The sequence below is a fragment of the Panulirus ornatus genome, chromosome 51, assembly GCF_036320965.1.
Source record: "Panulirus ornatus isolate Po-2019 chromosome 51, ASM3632096v1, whole genome shotgun sequence".
Lineage (NCBI taxonomy): Eukaryota > Metazoa > Arthropoda > Malacostraca > Decapoda > Palinuridae > Panulirus > Panulirus ornatus.
In genome coordinates, this window is record NC_092274.1 from 5070440 (window position 1) to 5090339 (window position 19900).

General features: G+C 39.6%; 1 protein-coding gene across 1 annotated transcript in view; it reads right to left on the reverse strand.

The window, feature by feature from the left end:
* LOC139764857 (tripartite motif-containing protein 3-like) overlaps nt 1-19900 on the reverse strand; it is a 292630-nt gene that overhangs the window by 259707 nt on the left and 13023 nt on the right. The gene's annotated exons all lie outside the window — the stretch shown is intronic.

Consider the following 19900-nt stretch of genomic DNA (forward strand, 5'->3'; position numbering starts at 1 on the left):
GTAGCGTTAAGAACAGAGGACTGGGCCTTTGAGGGAATACCCTCACCTGACACAATTCTCTGTTCCTTCTTTTGGAAAAAAAAAAAAAAAAAAAAAAACGAGAGGGGAGGATTTCCAGCCCCCCGCTCCCTCCCCTTTTAGTCGCCTTCTACGACACGCAGGGAATACGTGGGAAGTATTCTTAATCCCCTATCCCCAGGGATATATATATATATATATATATATATATATATATATATATATATATATATATATATATATATGCACCTGGGCATGAGAAGAAAGATCAAGAGAGGCAAGTGTTTTGGGAGCAGCTGAATGAGTGTGTTAGTGGTTTTGATGCACGAGACTGGGTTATAGTGATGGGTGATTTGAATGCAAAGGTGAGTAATGTGGCAGTTGAGGGAATAATTGGTATACATGGGGTGTTCAGTGTTGTAAATGGAAATGGTGAAGAGCTTGTAGATTTATGTGCTGAAAAAGGACTGATGATTGGGAATACCTGGTTTAAAAAGCGAGATATACATAAGTATACTTATGTAAGTAGGAGAGATGGCCAGAGAGCGTTATTGGATTACGTGTTAATTGACAGGCGTGCGAAAGAGAGACTTTTGGATGTTAATGTGCTGAGAGGTGCAACTGGAGGGATGTCTGATCATTATCTTGTGGAGGCTAAGGTGAAGATTTGTATGGGTTTTCAGAAAAGAAGAGTGAATGTTGGGGTGAAGAGGGTGGTGAGAGTAAGTGAGCTTGAGAAGGAGACCTGTGTGAGGAAGTACCAGGAGAGACTGAGTACAGAATGGAAAAAGGTGAGAACAATGGAAGCAAGGGGAGTGGGGGAGGAATGGGATGTATTTAGGGAATCAGTGATGGATTGCGCAAAAGATGCTTGTGGCATGAGAAGAGTGGGAGGTGGGTTGATTAGAAAGGGTAGTGAGTGGTGGGATGAAGAAGTAAGAGTATTAGTGAAAGAGAAGAGAGAGGCATTTGGACGATTTTTGCAGGGAAAAAATGCAATTGAGTGGGAGATGTATAAAAGAAAGAGACAGGAGGTCAAGAGAAAGGTGCAAGAGGTGAAAAAAAGGGCAAATGAGAGTTGGGGTGAGAGAGTATCATTAAATTTTAGGGAGAATAAAAAGATGTTCTGTAAGGAGGTAAATAAAGTGCGTAAGACAAGGGAGCAAATGGGAACTTCAGTGAACGGCGCTAATGGGGAGGTGATAACAAGTAGTGGTGATGTGAGAGGGAGATGGAGTGAGTATTTTGAAGGTTTGTTGAATGTGTTTGATGATAGAGTGGCAGATATAGGGTGTTTTGGTCGAGGTGGTGTGCAAAGTGAGAGAGTTAGGGAAAATGATTTGGTAAACAGAGAAGAGGTAGTGAAAGCTTTGCGGAAGATGAAAGCCGGCAAGGCAGCAGGTTTGGATGGTATTGCAGTGGAATTTATTAAAAAAGGGGGTGACTGTATTGTGGACTGGTTGGTAAGGTTATTTAATGTATGTATGACTCATGGTGAGGTGCCTGAGGATTGGCGGAATGCGTGCATAGTGCCATTGTACAAAGGCAAAGGGGATAAGAGTGAGTGCTCAAATTACAGAGGTATAAGTTTGTTGAGTATTCATGGTAAATTATATGGTAGGGTATTGATTGAGAGGGTGATGGCATGTACAGAGCATCAGATTGGGGAAGAGCAGTGTGGTTTCAGAAGTGGTAGAGGATGTGTGGATCAGGTGTTTGCTTTGAAGAATGTATGTGAGAAATACTTAGAAAAGCAAATGGATTTGTATGTAGCATTTATGGATCTGGAGAAGGCATATGATAGAGTTGATAGAGATGCTCTGTGGAAGGTATTAAGAATATATGGTGTGGGAGGAAAGTTGTTAGAAGCAGTGAAAAGTTTTTATCGAGGATGTAAGGCATGTGTACGTGTAGGAAGAGAGGAAAGTGATTGGTTCTCAGTGAATGTAGGTTTGCGGCAGGGGTGTGTGATGTCTCCATGGTTGTTTAATTTGTTTATGGATGGGGTTGTTAGGGAGGTAAATGCAAGAGCTTTGGAAAGAGGGGCAAGTATGAAGTCTGTTGGGGATGAGAGAGCTTGGGAAGTGAGTCAGTTGTTGTTCGCTGATGATACAGCGCTGGTGGCTGATTCATGTGAGAAACTGCAGAAGCTGGTGACTGAGTTTGGTAAAGTGTGTGGAAGAAGAAAGTTAAGAGTAAATGTGAATAAGAGCAAGGTTATTAGGTACAGTAGGGTTGAGGGTCAAGTCAATTGGGAGGTGAGTTTGAATGGAGAAAAACTGGAGGAAGTGAAGTGTTTTAGATATCTGGGAGTGGATCTGGCAGCGGATGGAACCATGGAAGCGGAAGTGGATCATAGGGTGGGGGAGGGGGCGAAAATTCTGGGGGCCTTGAAGAATGTGTGGAAGTCGAGAACATTATCTCGGAAAGCAAAAATGGGTATTTTTGAAGGAATAGTGGTTCCAACAATGTTGTATGGTTGCGAGGCGTGGGCTATGGATAGAGTTGTGCGCAGGAGGATGGATGTGCTGGAAATGAGATGTTTGAGGACAATGTGTGGTGTGAGGTGGTTTGATCGAGTGAGTAAAGTAAGGGTAAGAGAGATGTGTGGAAATAAAAAGAGCGTGGTTGAGAGAGCAGAAGAGGGTGTTTTGAAGTGGTTTGGGCACATGGAGAGAATGAGTGAGGAAAGATTGACCAAGAGGATATATGTGTCGGAGGTGGAGGGAACGAGAAGAGGGAGACCAAATTGGAGGTGGAAAGATGGAGTGAAAAAGATTTTGTGTGATCGGGGCCTGAACATGCAGGAGGGTGAAAGGAGGGCAAGGAATAGAGTGAATTGGAGCGATGTGGTATACCGGGGTTGACGTGCTGTCAGTGGATTGAATCAAGGCCTGTGAAGCGTCTGGGGTAAACCATGGAAAGCTGTGTAGGTATGTATATTTGCGTGTGTGGACGTATGTATATACATGTGTATGGGGGGGGTTGGGCCATTTCTTTCGTCTGTTTCCTTGCGCTACCTCGCAAACGCGGGAGACAGCGACAAAGTATAAAAAATATATATATATATATATATATATATATATATATATATATATATATATATATATATATATATATATATATATATATATATGTGTGTGTGTGTGTGTGTGTGTGTTAGAAGGAGAGAAATACCCGAACATCCAAGGAAGCAGGTGTGGGGCTAATTAGCCAGACGAGCCACACACCTGCCTCTCCATCCTAATTAACGCCCATCCTTGTTATCCTGTACCTACTGATGACCTTGTTATCCTGTACCTACTAATGACCTTGTTATCCTGTACCTACTAATGACCTTTTTTCTCGGAATTAAACAATACTTCTATTGATGTACGATTTTTTTTTCCATCTAATCAGATATGTCTCCTGATGAACAAGTTTTAGCCTAATTAAACATTAATGTATTGATTGACGATTTTCATTAATCAAATGAGACAGAAATAGATGAACGTATTTGTCTAAATGATATATATATATATATATATATATATATATATATATATATATATATATATATATATATATATATATATATATCTTTTTTTTTTTTTTTTTTTTGCTTTGTCGCTGTCTCCCGCGTTTGCGAAGTAGCGCAAGGAAACAGACGAAAGAAATGGCCCAACCCCCCCCCCCCCTCATACACATGTATATACATACGTCCACACACGCAAATATACATACCTACACAGCTTTCCATGGTTTACCCCAGACGCTTCACATGCCCTGATTCAATCCACTGACAGGACGTCAACCCCGGTATACCACATCGATCCAATTCACTCTATTCCTTGCCCTCCTTTCACCCTCCTGCATGTTCAGGCTCCGATCACACAAAATCTTTTTCACTCCATCTTTCCACCTCCAATTTGGTCTCCCACTTCTCCTCGTTCCCTCCACCTCCGACACATATATCCTCTTGGTCAATCTTTCCTCACTCATTCTCTCCATGTGCCCAAACCATTTCAAAACACCCTCTTCTGCTCTCTCAACCACGCTCTTTTTATTTCCACACATCTCTCTTACCCTTACGTTACTTACTCGACCAAACCACCTCACACCACACATTGTCCTCAAACATCTTATTTCCAGCACATCCATCCTCCTGCGCACAACTCTATCCATAGCCCACGCCTCGCAACCATACAACATTGTTGGAACCACTATTCCTTCAAACATACCCATTTTTGCTTTCCGAGATAATGTTCTCGACTTCCACACATTCTTCAAGGCTCCCAGGATTTTCGCCCCCTCCGCCGCCCTATGATCCACTTCCGCTTCCATGGTTCCATCCGCTGCCAGATCCACTCCCAGATATCTAAAACACTTTACTTCCTCCAGTTTTTCTCCATTCAAACTTACTTCCCAACTGACTTGACCCTCAACCCTACTGTACCTAATAACCTTGCTCTTATTCACATTTACTCTTAACTTTCTTCTTTCACACACTTTACCAAACTCAGTTACCAGCTTCTGCAGTTTCTCACATGAATCAGCCACCAGCGCTGTATCATCAGCGAACAACAACTGACTCACTTCCCAAGCTCTCTCATCCACAACAGACTTCATACTTGTCCCTCTTTCCAAAACTCTTGCATTCACCTCCCTAACAACCCCATCCATAAACAAATTAAACAACCATGGAGACATCACACACCCCTGCCGCAAACCTACATTCACTGAGAACCAATCACTTTCCTCTCTTCCTACACGTACACATGCCTTACATCCTCGATAAAAACTTTTCACTGCTTCTAACAACTTGCCTCCCACACCATATATTCTTAATACCTTCCACAGAGCATCTCTATTAACTCTATCATATGCCTTCTCCAGATCCATAAATGCTAAATACAAATCCATTTGCTTTTCTAAGTATTTCTCACATACATTCTTCAAAGCAAACACCTGATCCACACATCCTCTACCACTTCTGAAACCACACTGCTCTTCCCCAATCTGATGCTCTGTACATGCCTTCACCCTCTCAATCAATACCCTCCCATATAATTTACCATGAATACTCAACAAACTTATACCTCTGTAATTTGAGCACTCACTCTTATCCCCTTTGCCTTTGTACAATGGCACTATGCACGCATTCCGCCAATCCTCAGGCACCTCACCATGAGTCATACATACATTAAATAACCTTACCACCCAGTCAACAATACAGTCACCCCCTTTTTTAATAAATTCCACTGCAATACCATCCAAACCTGCTGCCTTGCCGGCTTTCATCTTCCGCAAAGCTTTTACTACCTCTTCTCTGTTTACCAAATCATTTTCCCTAACCCTCTCACTTTGCACACCACCTCGACCAAAACACCCTATATCTGCCACTCTATCATCAAACACATTCAACAAACCTTCAAAATACTCACTCCATCTTCTCACATCACCACCACTTGTTATCACCTCCCCATTAGCGCCCTTCACGGAAGTTCCCATTTGCTCCCTTGTCTTACGCACTTTATTTACCTCCTTCCAGAACATCTTTTTATTCTCCCTAAAATTTAATGATATTCTCTCACCCCAACTCTCATATATATATATATATATATATATATATATATATATATATATATATATATATATATATATATATATATATATATATATATATATATTTTCCCTGGGATAGGGGAGAAAGAATACTTCCCACGTATTCCCTGCGTGTCGTAGGCGACTAAAAGGGGAGGTAGCGGGGGGACTGGAAATCCTCCCCTCTCATTACTTTTTTTTTTTAATTTTCCAAAAGAAGGAACAGAGAAGGGGGCCAGGAGAGGATATTCCCTCAAAGGCCCAGTTCTCCGTTCTTAACGCTACCTCGCTAATGCGGGAAATGGCGAATAGTTTGAAAGAAAAGATATATATTCCTAAGAATCCACGGGGAAAATGAAACACGATAAGTTCCCAAGTACACTTTCGTGTAATAATCACATCATCAGGGTAGACACAAGAGAGGAATATAGCAGTCAGTTGATATACAACGAAGAGACGTAGCAAGGACGCCATCTGGCAAACATACGTATGTTTACCAAATGGCGTCCTAGCTCCGTCTCTTCGTTGTATATCAACTGGTTCTTATATTTTTCCCTTGTGTCTCCCCTGATGATATGATTATTACACGAAAGTGCACTTGGGAACTTATCGTGTTTCATTCTCCCCGTGGACTCTTTGAAATATACTTGATCACGCGCAAAATTGTGATTATATATATATATATATATATATATATATATATATATATATATATATATATATATATATATATATATATATATATATAAAACGTCTTCGTTGGTATTTCTGCTTATCCACTCAACCATAGAACCAAATTTCGACTATCCCATGAACAGTACGATCCTTGGCCACGACGGTACGATCCATGCGCACGACGGTACGATTCTTAACTACTACGGTGCAGAAAAACTCGGGACATAATGGTCCAAAAAATAGGGCAAGACTATGAGTGAACTAACGTATTTTGGAAAGGCTGGCTGAAATAATCTGAATAAATGCCCTAAAAACTATAGAAAAAATACACCGCTGTGAACATCTGGAGACAATTCGTCATCACATACACCAAAAAATTGAATATGGCGGAGTTTTCTTAACTGACTTTATATCACGGACGTCCTGAAGTTGGACTATAAAACTGGATAATATTCAAAATAAATTGCACCTTATATTTCAGGAGGCGCCCGGGTAATGTTCATCAAGCAACATAAAACGGATTTTCTTTTTCCCTTCAGAAAATTTCTTTGTAATAGGTTGGGGCGAGGTATGGCATGAAGGTATCAATAATCAGTTAGGCTACCAGATCCCGACCTGCCTGGCCCCGAGACCTGCATCTCGGAGCGATATATATATATATATATATATATATATATATATATATATATATATATATATATATATATATATATATATATATATATATATATATTCTGTTCTTAACGCTACCTCGCTATCGCGGGAAATGGCGAATAGTATGAAAAAAAAAAAAAAAAAAAAATATATATATATATATATATATATATATATATATATATATATATATATATATATATATAAAGAGAGAGAGAGAGAGTGAGAGAGAGAGAGAGAGAGAGAGAGAGAGAGAGAGAGAGAGAGAGAGAGAGAGAGAGAGAGAGAGAGAGAGAGAGAGAGAGAGAGAGAGAGAGAGATGCTCTGTGGAAGGTATTAAGAATATATGGTGTGGGAGGCAAGTTGTTAGAAGCAGTGAAAAGTTTTTATAGAGGATGCAAGGCATGTGTACGTGTAGGAAGAGAGGAAAGTGACTGGTTCTCAGTGAATGTCGGTTTGCGGCAGGGGTGTGTAATGTCGCCATGGTTGTTTAATTTGTTTATGGATGGGGTTGTTAGGGAGGTGAATGCAAGAGTTTTGGAAAGAGGGGCAAGTATGCAGTCTGTTGTGGATGAAAGAGCTTGGGAAGTGAGTCAGTTGTTGTTCGCTGATGATACAGCGCTGGTGGCTGATTCGTGTGAGAACTGCAGAAGCTGGTGACTGAGTTTGGTAAAGTGTGTGAAAGAAGAAAGCTGAGAGCAAATGTGAATAAGATCAAGGTTATTAGGTACAGTAGGGTTGAGGGACAAGTCAACTGGGAGGTAAGTTTGAATGGAGAAAAACTGGAGGAAGTGAAGTGTTTTAGATATCTGGGAGTGAATTTGGCACCGGATGGAACCATGGAAGTGGAAGTGAATCATAGGGTGGGGGAGGGGGCGAAAGTTCTGGGAGCCTTGAAGAATGTGTTGAAGTCGAGAGCATTATCTCGGAAAGCAAAAATGGGTGTTTGAAGGAATAGTGGTTCCAACAATGTTATATGGTTGCGAGGCATGTGCTATAGATAGAGTTGTGCAGAGGAGGGTGGATGTGCTGGAAATGAGATGTTTGAGGACAATATGTGGTGTGGGGTGGTTTGATCGAGTAAGTAATGAAAGGGTAAGAGAGATGTGTGGTAATAAAAAGAGTGTGGTTGAGAGAGCAGAAGAGGGTGTTTTAAAATGGTTTGGTCACATGGAGAGAATGAGTGAGGAAAGATTTACCAAGAAGATATATGTCTCAGAGGTGGAGGGAACGAGGAGAAGTGGGAGACCAAATTGGAGGTGGAAAGATGGTGTGAAAATGATTTTGAGTGATCGGGGCCTGAAAATGCAGGAGGGTGAAAGGCGTGCAAGGAATAGAGTGAATTGGAACGATGTGGTATACCGGGGTCGCCGTGCTGTCAATGGATTGAACCAGGGCATGTGAAGCGTCTGGGGTAAACCATGGAAAGTTCTGTGGGGCCTGGATGTGGAAAGGGAGCTGCGGTTTCGGTGCATCATACATGACAGCTAGAGACTGAGTGTGAACGAATGTGGCCTTTGTTGTCTTTTCCTAGCGCTACCTCGTGCACATGAGGGGGGAGGGGGTTGTTATTTCATGTGTGGCGGGGTGGCGATGGGAATGAATAAAGGCAGTGTGAATTATGTACATGTGTATATATGTCTGTGTGTGTATACGTATATATGTATACGTTGAGATGTATAGATATGTATATTTGCGTGTGTGGACGTGTATGTATATACATGTGTATGTAGGTGGGTTGGGCCATTCTTTCGTCTGTTTCCTTGCGCTACCTCGCTAACGCGGGAGACAGCGAAAAAAAAAAAAAAAAAAAATATATATATATATATATATATATATATATATATATATATATATATATATATATATATATTTTTTTTTTTTTCATACTATTTGCCATTTCCCGCGTTAGCGAGGTAGCGTTAAGAACAGAGAACTGGGCCTTAGAGGGAATATCCTCACCTGACCCCCTTCTCTGTTCCTTCTTTTGGAAAATTAAAAAAAAAAACAAGAAAGGGGAGGATTTCCAGCCACCCGCTCCCTCCCCTTTTAGTCGCCTTCTACGACACGCAGGGAATACGTGGGAAGTATTCTTTCTCCCCTATCCCCAGGGATAACATATATATATATATATATATATATATATATATACATATATATATATATATATATATATATATATATATATATATATATATATATATATATATATATATATATATATTTTCTACTATTTACTTCCTAGGATTGAAACAGTTATACACATGACGTCACAAGTATAAAAGTCACCCTCAAACAAAAGAAGGTGTATTTTCGCCGAATCAAAATCTATATTACAAATGACATCATGATATCACAGTTATTGACGCCAACATGAAATATGTAGTTAAAATCTTTATACACACGACGAAAAAACCATCAACATTTGCGAAACATATAATCATCCATTACAGGATAAAACACTGAAATAACACACCGTAAGTTATCGAGAAAAGTATTGATATCCATGTTTTAATTCGTTACTTAATTCATGAGTTTGTTCGAACTATCATTATATCAAAGTAGGACGCATAAATTATGGCCTCATTCATTAGCATGTACAAAACCGGGTATGTTTCCCGGGCTTATTCCAATTCCAGAAACATTTTCACAAAATATCATTTCTCTGACCACATATACGCCTCTAAATATACAGCCATACCCAGGATCGCATATCTAAATATACAGCCATACCCAGGATCGCATATCTAAATATATAGCCATACCCAGGATCGCATATCTAAATATACAGCCATACCCAGGATCGCATATCTAAATATACAGCCATACCCAGGATCGCATATCTAAATATATAGCCATACCCAGGATCGCATATCTAAATATACAGCCATACCCAGGATCGCATATCTAAATATACAGCCATACCCAGGATCGCATATCTAAATATACAGCCATACCCAGGATCGCATATCTAAATATACAGCCATACCCAGGATCGCATATCTAAATATACAGCCATACCCAGGATCGCATATCTAAATATACAGCCATACCCAGGATCGCATATCTAAATATATAGCCATACCCAGGATCGTATATCTATATATATAGCCATACCCAGGATCGCATATCTAAATATATAAATATTTAGATATTTAAATTTTTAGATATTTAGACATTTAGATATAATGATACACATTATATTTAGAATCGTGGAAAATAAAACAATAGTGCAAATCAGGCTGCTTTGCTCTATTACTTTCTGCTCCATCAAAATTCGCCTGTTTTTGTCCCGAATTTTCTCAGATGAAAAAAGAAAAAAAAAAAAAACGTACGCTGCAAAGGCACAGAAATCCAAATCCGATATCGTAACGTTCTGTCCGCTCTTAAAATGATGAATACTTCATGAAGAAGTGACCATAGACTGATCGCTATTTCGTCTAATGTTATTATTTACATTGTTTGTACAACTGACATGAGGTTGCTCAATGATAACGGCTTCCTAGGAAATATATAGGTACCCATATCTGTTTCCGGTCGCTGGCTTTACCCTCGACAAACAATATATATATATATATATATATATATATATATATATATATATATATATATATATATATATATATATATATATATCCCCTGGGGATAGGGGAGAAAGAATACTTCCCACGTATTCCCTGCGTGTCGTAGAAGGCGACTAAAAGGGGAGGGAGCGGGTGGCTGGAAATCCTCCCGTCTCGTTTTTTTTTTTTTTTTTTCCAAAAGAAGGAACAGAGAAGGGGGCCAGGTGAGGCATATTCCCTCAAAGGCCCAGTCCTCTGTTCTTAACGCTACCTCGCTAACGCGGGAAATGGCGAATAGTATGAAAGAAAAGAAAGAATATCACAAATCAAATGATTTCCATTCTTCCTTTACAACCCATAGGATCAGTAAACATATATGCTGCGGTCTTAATATCGGGTATCTGCATTTGGCAAACGAACAAAAAAAAAAAATAAATCATTCGTAACTACACGAAATTTACCAATTCAATTTAAACAGCTCTACATCATTGGTAAATATGAACAGCTGTACATCATACTGTGACCTATAACTTATTTCGTCTTTTAATACTATGAATTACTTATCTCTCGTCTCTCCTCTGAAATCTAAACGAAATCAAAGAAGTGCAATATTGTATTCACAAAAACATGAGTGTATCATTTCGTTTTAATGACTGGCTCACGGCCAATCAATCATTAACAAGGGATCGTTTTTTTAAATTATTCTTTCAGTAATGAATGCTTTGAAAAACAGTAAAAAAAAAATGTAATGGTACACATTATAATGGTTAAAAACTGCTTGTTTTCAAAAGATATTTCATGATTTCCTGCAACAAAATACTCTCTCTCTCTCTCTCTCTCTCTCTCTCTCTCTCTCTCTCTCTCTCTCTCTCTCTCTCTCTCTCTCTCTCTCTCTCTCTTTATATATATATATATATATATATATATATATATATATATATATATATATATATATATATGTATATATATGTGTATATATATATATATATATATATATATATATATATATATATATATATATATATATATATATATATATATATATTCATATATCTTGAGTAACAATAAGGTCGTGCTCATGGGTCGTACCGTCGTGCTCATACGACCGAGATGGAAGCATCAGTTACCACACACGACCCCAACAGGGAATGGCCAATCACCCCAAGACCAAACAAGACGTAACGACCAGTTAACAATGTTCTCAGTCACGTGATGGGCAATATACAGCGACTCACGGACCCCAGAGCTTCTGCTGAACGAAATTCGTAAACTTGGTGTGTCCAATTCGTTACTTTTAATGCCTTAATAAATTCGTGATCTCACGAAATCGTTATATCAGTGTCTACGAATCAGTCCCTAACACCATTACAGTCTTGAATCGAGGAGAGAGAGAGAGAGAGAGAGAGAGAGAGAGAGAGAGAGAGAGAGAGAGAGAGAGAGAGAGAGAGAGAGAGAGAGAGAGATTCCTGGTAGCAGCTGGCACAGGTGATGGCGGTGGCCCGTGTCGCACCAGCTGTGCTCTGCTAATAACTGCCACTAACAAGTTTCTCACCCAATCTGGCATGTGTGTACGTACGTTTGTCAATAATGTATGTATGTATGTATGTATATATGTATGTATGTATGTATGTATGTATGTATGTGTGTGTGTGTGTGTGTGTGTGTGTGTGTGTGTGTGTGTGTGTGTGTGTGTGTGTGTGTGTGTGTGTGTGTGTGTGTGTGTGTCAGTCACTGAAGGTGACTAGCAACCCCCACTAGACACAGTCTACGTATGTATTCACACTTCCAGACTCATAAATACATAGATAAAGATCGATCAAATACTATTTCTAGACCATTACGGGCTATAATATATTCAGCATCGCATGGCAGATGGTCGTTCGTGTATGTGATTCACATAACAAAGCCCAAGACTGAGAACATAACGAAATTTAAAAGTTCTGTTGATTTATATTTTGTCTTATCAAATCAGAAACTTCCCATCAGCCAATCATTCCTAATACGTCACTTTATAAAGACAGTGACATACGATAACACCAGATAATGGTGTTTATACGGTGATAAGGACCTTATCCTTAACACTTAATGGTGTCATGACAGATATCTTAACGTAACAATAAGTAAAGGTAGTCGTGTCATACACGAATGATGACATACAGAGTGTCCAAGCACTGCAGCATACCAGCTTTATGACAGGTAGCGTGACAGCGTATGGCAGACATGGTGACGACTTCTTCCTGCAGACAGTAACGCAGTGCATCACGGTCAACCAGGCCACATTGGCCCTCAGTAACGTCACACAGTGCTGGGAAGGGACGGAGCTTAGCTCGTTCTCACGAAATTGCGATTTCAAGTGACGGTGGCCGAGGTCTGGCACCTTGCTTGGCTGCCATATTCCTGACAACCAAGCAGACCTGGTACTATACTGGGTAAGGTGACAGTATGGCGATCTGTCGGGTCAGGTCACTGTGTTACCATCTTGAGTCAGGTCACAAGTTAATATGAATAACCAGTTCACAAGACTGTTCTTGACAACATAACGTAGAATGTATCTATTACGTCATACATAATGTAATACCATATCATACATGAGATACACGTCATAATAATAATAATATATATATATATATATATATATATATATATATATATATATATATATATATATATATATATATATATATATATTCTTTTTTTTATACTTTGTCGCTGTCTCCTGCGTTTGCGAGGTAGCGCAAGGAAACAGACGAAAGAAATGGCCCAACCCCCCCCCCATACACATGTATATACATACGTCCACACACGCAAATATACATACCTACACAGCTTTCCATGGTTTACCCCAGACGCTTCACATGCCCTGCTTCAATCCACTGACAGCACGTCAACCCCGGTATACCACATCGCTCCAATTCACTCTATTCCTTGCCCTCCTTTCACCCTCCTGCATGTTCAGGCCCCGATCACACAAAATCTTTTTCACTCCATCTTTCCACCTCCAATTTGGTCTCCCCCTTCTCCTTGTTCCCTCCACCTCCGACACATATATCCTCTTGGTCAATCTTTCCTCACTCATCCTCTCCATGTGCCCAAACCACTTCAAAACACCCTCTTCTGCTCTCTCAACCACGCTCTTTTTATTTCCACACATCTCTCTTACCCTTACGTTACTCACTCGATAAAACCACCTCACACCACACATTGTCCTCAAACATCTCATTTCCAGCACATCCATCCTCCTGCGCACAACTCTATCCACAGCCCACGCCTCGCAACCATACAACATTGTTGGAACCACTATTCCTTCAAACATACCCATTTTTGCTTTCCGAGATAATGTTCTCGACTTCCACACATTCTTCAAGGCCCCCAGAATTTTCGCCCCCTCCCCCACCCTATGATACACTTCCGCTTCCATGGTTCCATCCGCTGCCAGATCCACTCCCAGATATCTAAAACACTTCACTTCCTCCAGTTTTTCTCCATTCAAACTCACCTCCCAATTGACTTGACCCTCAACCCTACTGTACCTAATAACCTTGCTCTTATTCACATTTACTCTTAACTTTCTTCTTCCACACACTTTACCAAACTCAGTCACCAGCTTCTGCAGTTTCTCACATGAATCAGCCACCAGCGCTGTATCATCAGCGAACAACAACTGACTCACTTCCCAAGCTCTCTCATCCCCAACAGACTTCATACTTGCCCCTCTTTCCAAAACTCTTGCATTTACCTCCCTAACAACCCCATCCATAAACAAATTAAACAACCATGGAGACATCACACACCCCTGCCGCAAACCTACATTCACTGAGAACCAATCACTTTCCTCTCTTCCTACACGTACACATGCCTTACATATAATGCGTCATACACCGTGTCAAAGAAGAGATATAAAACACTTGTTATACACATAATGTACAATACACACACTTGGACAACTCATTACATCAACAACAGTCCTACCCATAACAATGGAGTTCACATTTGTCTCCATTTAACAAGTTACAACCAGCAGGTCAAGGAGGGAGAGAGGGAGGCTATGTTCTCCAACAGCCTTTAAGGTACAACCATACTGCATTGTGCACCCACACGACTATATCAAGACTAGGAGCCATTACTGGACGAAGGAGGATATGTGGCAGTTAACCGCTCCCTCCAGCCAACAGTGACTCCACAAACATCATGACCATAGTGGGAACAAATGAAATCATTCGGACTTAAAAAAACCTCTTGCGCGCACACGGAAGAAATATATATATATATATATATATATATATATATATATATATATATATATATATATATATATATATATATATATATATCATCCCTGGGGATAGGGGAGAAAGAATACTTCCCACGTATTCCCTGCGTGTCGTAGAAGGCGACTAAAAGGGGAGGGAGCGGGGGGCTGGAAATCCTCCCCTCTCATCATTTTTTTTTTTCCAAAAGAAGGAACAGAGATGGGGGCCAGGTGAGGATTTCCCTCAAAGGCCCAGTTCTCTGTTCTTAACGCTACCTCGCTAATGCGGGAAATGGCGAATAGTTTGAAAAAAAAGATATATATATATATATATATATATATATATATATATATATATATATATATATATATATATATATATATATATATATACCATTATTTACGAAAGGAAATTCCCAGAAGGCCTGCCTCTGTACTCAAGAGTCATCGGCTGACGGCATGACAGGCGGGTAGGTGTGTGCAACACAAGATAACGAAGCATCTGGACACCGTGCTGCTTCGAACCGCGTCCTCGATCGTCACTAGTCGCGGAGGTAAAAGTTGGTCGTCCACAACACACTGGCCATTTTTCATAACCGACTGTTGTTGTAAACGTCAGATATCTTAGACAATTATCTCAAAGATAATTGTACCTGGATAAAACAGCAGGGTTACCCGCGCGTGTCCCCCCCCCTCCCCCAGCTCGGAGTATGGTGGTAGCCTCACTTCATTCGTTTGTCGTAACTCTATGCGACGTAGGTACAACGAACGTATATACCAGTAGGTTTGTGCTGGAGGGAAGTGAGAAACGCTTCTGTAATTTTCTAGTTTATATAAGGTTATGGTTCGCCTTGCATTCTGTGTTGATTTGGGTGGCTTGTTCCTATGGACCCGCCTGATGGACGAGGCCACCTTCCTGAGTGCTGCAGGCGCCTAATAAGGATGCAATGGATTCCTGGGTCGGGAAAGTAATACTATATACATATACATATGTGTTGGAAAGGATCACAATTTTGCGCGCGATCAAGATATTCCTATGAGTCCACGGGGAAAATGAAATACGATAAGTTCCCAAGTGCACTTTCGTGTAATAATCACATCATCAGGGGAGACACAAGAGAGAAATATAACAGTCAGTTGATATACATCGAAGAGACGAAGCTAGGACGCCATTTGGTTTTACCAAATGCATTACGTATTTGCAGTCCAGAGTATTTGCAGTCCAGAGTTTATTGATGATGAGTTTGAGAAGATATATTCTATTGGATCTAAGTTAAAGTACCCTAGATCTTTCATTGATAAATCCCCTAAGTTAGCAGAAAAATCATTTTATAGAGTTGAGCCAAAACCTCCCATTGACGCTAAGAATCTTTCAGTACTCCCTTTTAATAATAATTTCACTTTACTTCCCATGTTGCTTAAATCTTTTAATGTAAATGTTGCCTTCAGCAACAATAATACTATAAAGAATATCTTAAATCAGGAATTCACCAGAAAATTCTCCTGGATGCATCTATAAAATGCTATGTGGAAATTGTGATAAATTTTATGTTGGGCAGATTGGTCAGGATCTTTCTGTTAGACTTAAGCAACATAAATATAGTATAAGAACGGGACAAGAATCCAATGCCTTGTTTAATCACGTTAAAAACTATGATCATTGTATTGACTGGAATAATGCCATCTCAGTTATCAACTCTATTACCACTAGAAATATCATTGAATATTCAATTATCAAATACACAAAGAATCATAATCTTAACATTATTGATGGTCTATACAAATTAGATAACTCTATTGTTGATAAAATTTGTAAAATGATAAGTTATGAAAACTCGTTGTCTGTCTTGGACAATCGCATGTTTACCAAATGGCGTCCTAGCTTCGTCTCTTCTATGAATATCAATTGACTTATATTTCTCTCTTGTGTCTCCCCTGATAATGTGCTTATTATACACGAAAGTGCAATTGGGAACTTATTGTGTTTCATTTTCCACGTGCTCATAGGAATATATATATATATATATATATATATATATATATATATATATATATATATATATATATATATATATATATATATATATATATATTCTTTCTTTTAAACTATTTGCCATTACCCGCGTTAGCGAGGTAGCGTTAAGAACAGAGGACTGGGCCTTTTTTGGAATATCCTCACCTGGCCCCCTCTGTTCCTTCTTTTGGAAAATTAAAAAAAAAAAAAAGAGAGGGGAGGATTTCCAGCCCCCCGCTCCCTCCCCTTTTAGTCGCCTTCTACGACACGCAGGGAATACGTGGGAAGTATTCTTAATCCCCTATCCCCAGGGATATATATATATATATATATATATATATATATATATATATATATATATATATATATATATATATATATTTTTTTTCAAACTATTCGCCATTTCCCGCGTTAGCGAGGTAGCGTTAAGAACAGAGGACTGGGCCTTTTTCAGAATATCCTCACCTGGCCCCCTCTGTTCCTTCTTTTGGAAAATTAAAAAAATAATGAGAGGGGAGGATTTCCCGCCCCCCCCCCCCGCTCCCTCCCCTTTTAGTCGCCTTTTACGACACGCAGGGAATACGTGGGAAGTATTCTTAATATATTATTTATGTATTTATTTTGCTTTGTCGCTGTCTCCCGAGTTAGCGAGGTAGCGCAAGGAAACAGAGGAAAGAATGGCCCAACCCACCCACATACACATGTATATACATACACGTCCACACACGCAAATATACATACCTATACATCTCAATGTACACATATATATACACACACTGACATATACATATATACACATGTACATAATTCATAATGTCTGCCTTTATTTATTCCCATCGTCACCTCGCCACACATTGAATAACAACCCCCTCCCCCCTCATGTGTGCTAGGTAGCGCTAGGAAAAGACAACAAAGGCCACATTCGTTCACACTCAGTCTCTAGCTGCCATGTAATAATGCACAGAAACCACAGCTCCCTTTCCACATCCAGGCCCCACAAAACTTTCCATGATTTAACCCAGACGCTTCACATGCCCTGGTTCAATCCATTGACAGCACGTCGGCCCCGGTATACCACATCGTTCCAATTCACTCTATTCCTTGCACGCCTTTCATCCTCCCGCATGTTCAGGCCCCGATCACTCAAAATCTTTTTCACTCCATCTTTCCACCTCCAATTTGGTCTCCCACTTCTCCTCGTTCCCTCCACCTCTGACACATATCTCCTCTTGGTCAATCTTTCCTTACTCATTCTCTCCATGTGACCAAACCATTTCAAAACACCCTCTTCTGCTCTCTCAACCACACTCTTTTTATTTCCACACATCTCTCTTACCCTTACATTACTTACTCGGTCAAACCACCTCACACCACATATTGTCCTCAAACATCTCATTTCCAGCACATCCACCCTCCTACGCACAACTCTATCCATAGCCCACGCTACGCAGCCATACAACATTGTTGGAATCACTATTCCTTCAAACACACCCATTTTTGCTCTCCGAGATCATGTTCTCGACTTCAAAACACTCTTCAAGGCTCCCAGAACTTTCGCCCCCTCCCCCACCCTATGATTCACTTCCGCTTCCATGGTTCCATCTGCTGCCAGATCCACTCCCAGATATCTAAAACACTTTGCTTCCTCCAGTTTTTCTCCATTCAAACTTACCTCCCAATTGACTTGACCCTCAACCCTACTGTACCTAATAACCTTGCTCTTATTCACATCTACTCTTAACTTTCTTCTTTCACACACTTTACCAAACTCAGTCACCAGCTTCTGCAGTTTCTCACATAAATCAGCCACCAGCGTTGTATCATCAGCGAACAACAACTGACTCACTTCCCAAACTCTCATCCAGAACAGACTGCATACTTGCCCCTCTTTCCAAAACTCTTGCATTCACCTCCCTAACAACCCCATCCATAAACAAATTAAACAACCATGGAGACATCACACACCCCTGCCGCAAACCTACATTCACTGAGAACCAATCACTTTCCTCTCTTCCTACACATACACATGCCTTACATCCTAGATAAAAACTTTTCACTGCTTCTAACAACCTGCCTCCCACACCATATATTCTTAATACCTTCCACAGAGCATCTCTATCAACTCTATCATATGCCTTCTCCAGATCCATAAATGCCACATACAAATCCATTGGCTTTTCTAAGTATTTCTCACATACATTCTTCAAAGCAAACACCTGATCCACACATCCTCTACCACTTCTGAAACCACACTGCTCTTCCCCAATCTGATGCTCTGTACATGCCTTTACCCTCTCAATCAATACCCTCCAATATAATTTACCAGGAATACTTAAAAAACTTATACCTCTGTATATATATATATATATATATATATATATATATATATATATATATATATATATATATATATATATATATACATATATATATATATTGTATATATATACTGGAAAGGATCACAATTTTGCGCGTGATCAAGATATTCCTATTCGTGTTTCATTTTCCCCGTGGACTCATAGGAATATATATATATATATATATATATATATATATATATATATATATATATATATATATATATATATATATATAAATAAATATATATATATATATTCTTTATTTTTCTTTCAAACTATCCGCCATTTCCCGCATTAGCGAGGTAGCGTTAAGAACAGAGGACTGGGCCTTTGAGGGAATATCCTCACCTGGCCCCCTTCTCTGTTCCTTCTTTTCGAAAATTAAAAAAATAATGAGAGGGGAGGATTTCCCGCCCCCCCGCTCCCTCCCCTTTTAGTCGCCTTTTACGACACGCAGGGAATACGTGGGAAGTATTCTTTCTCCGCTATCCCCAGGGATAATATATATATATATATATATATATATATATATATATATATATATATATATATATATATATATATATTTTTTTTTTTTTTCTTTTTATTTTTTATACTTTGTCGCTGTCTCCCGCGTTTGCGAGGTAGCGCAAGGAAACAGACGAAAGAAATGGCCCAACCCCCCCCCCATACACATGTACATACACACGTCCACACACGCAAATATACATACCTACACAGCTTTCCTTGGTTTACCCCGGACGCTTCACATGCCTTGATTCAATCCACTGACAGCACGTCAACC